This window comes from Opisthocomus hoazin, chromosome 3 (assembly GCF_030867145.1).
Source record: "Opisthocomus hoazin isolate bOpiHoa1 chromosome 3, bOpiHoa1.hap1, whole genome shotgun sequence".
Taxonomy (NCBI): Eukaryota; Metazoa; Chordata; class Aves; order Opisthocomiformes; family Opisthocomidae; genus Opisthocomus; species Opisthocomus hoazin.
The window spans coordinates 17121741-17123732 of record NC_134416.1 but is presented as its reverse complement, the minus strand read 5'-3'; positions in this window follow the sequence as shown (position 1 = coordinate 17123732).

Here is a 1992-nt window from a genome sequence, read left to right as displayed (position 1 = left end):
TCTTCCACTAGACCAGGCTGCTCAGAGCTCCATCCAACCTGGCCTTGAACACTTCCAGGGAGGAGGCATTGGCTCAAACTATAAAATGTCTTGTGAACTACAAGGAGCTGCTGGGAAGGGGAGGAGTAGCGGGCAATGAGGTATTTGACCTGCAGATGCAGCTCACATTACCTGCCTTCCTCCCTTCCACCCCAGCTGGGATAAGAACAGAGCTCTCCCGAGGAAGACCTGGAGCAGTTTGCCTTCACAGTGGTGAAACATGCAGGGCAGGAATTCATTCAGCAACTGAATCTCCTCGCAGGAGTATTTCCTTAGACTCACAAACCATTCTCCTTTTCACCCACCAAAAAGGAGCAATTTGGAAAGCAGGGCATGCACGGTCGTCAACGCTGCAAACCCTTCAGATCTGCAGACAGAAGGAACCTGCTGCCAGCAGGGACGGCCAAGGAGCAAGAGGCATTTGCAGCAGCTCCTTCCCCTCAGTGGTGCTGCAGCGTAACACTGCAGCCAGAGACATTCCAGCCTGACTGGTACAGCAGCAAGGAAGACATTTCACAGCAGTGGCATCGATCAAATCGAAATGCCTCTCATTGTTTCATTGTTCCTAAAATGAATTGCTGAACTTGAAACTGAAACTCTGAAAAGCTGATGGCGTTACTCACAGAACTGCTAGGAAAATGGCTTCTTCTCTACTGAAAGCTAACCAAATGCTTATGGTTAGCTCCTTTAAAACCGTTTAGACATTTATTTGAAGAGGAACGATAATAAAATGCAGATGTACTTTTTTTTTAAGTGCTCCCACTATCTTTGTAAAAAACAGCAGTCATAGGGAAAACAGAATAAATGCTGTGCAACAGAGACCCTCTCTGCACCTCGTCACCTGTCCGTACAGTAACAGAGCGGGGAAATACACGTCTTGTAGATACAGGAGAAACACAAATGCTTTGTCCATCACCATTCCTTAGACCTTATTCAGCAGCTGATCAGTGTGTGACTGTGAAGCTTGCCTTCCAAGAAACCCAAGTCTGTCAGTACTACTCGCAGCCCACATTCAAAACTAGTAACAAATCCTGTACTTTAGAAAGCAGAGCTCGCACTCACTGCCTCAGACTGTAGGGGCAAAATCAGCTTGTCGTGAGTGCTGATCACACTGCTGTAATCAAGAGCCTGATCAACATGTCCTAGTCATCGATAGAAGAGAAGGAAAAGGCAGAAAAGCTACCTTTCATTCTAGTCCAAGTACCTGAGTCCCCGCACTGCTGTCCCTCAGAGAGCATTAACCAAAGGAATGAAAAACCAAGTCCTCGTTATCCGGTGCAGGCGAGCTGCACCCACACGCACAGAGCCCTGCGTCCCGCCAGCCCCGCAGCACGGCGCCAGCCCAGCGGCTCCCGCAGGGGAAGCACCTTTGTGCGGAGCCCAGGCGAAGTCAACTTATCGGATCCCGGCTGGTTCCTCAGCTCCCGGGGACAGCCCACAGCGACCAGCACTCCTTACCCCGGGGCTCTGCGTAAGCTCCGCAGGTAACCCGAGGGACTCCGCGGAGACGCACTGCTTCCACAGGCGTCTGGGTCTACCAGGAGCACCTAACTTCAGGAGCACAGATGTGCCCACAGGCAGAGGTGGTTCCAGAAGCAAGGGAGCAGCAGGGCTGAAAGAATTCAAGCTGGCTCTCTTCTGGCATTCAGCGGGGACTGGCATGGAGATGAATCACATTTTACAGGCAGTCTCCCCTAACTTTCCGCACAGACATTCCTAGCACAGAACGCTTGAACGAAACCACAGTACGGCCAGCAAAATAACTCTGCCTTCCTAATGGCAAGAAATCTATTTACACATTCAAGCTTTAAATCTCTCCAACAGCTAAATCGTTACACCTCCACTCCTAACTCGAAAACAAGCAACCCGTAATTGCTAGGTCCCTACTACATTAATGAAAGGTGTTCAAACATGATACAGAGCTAATACAATAACAGCTTATAACACAACTTT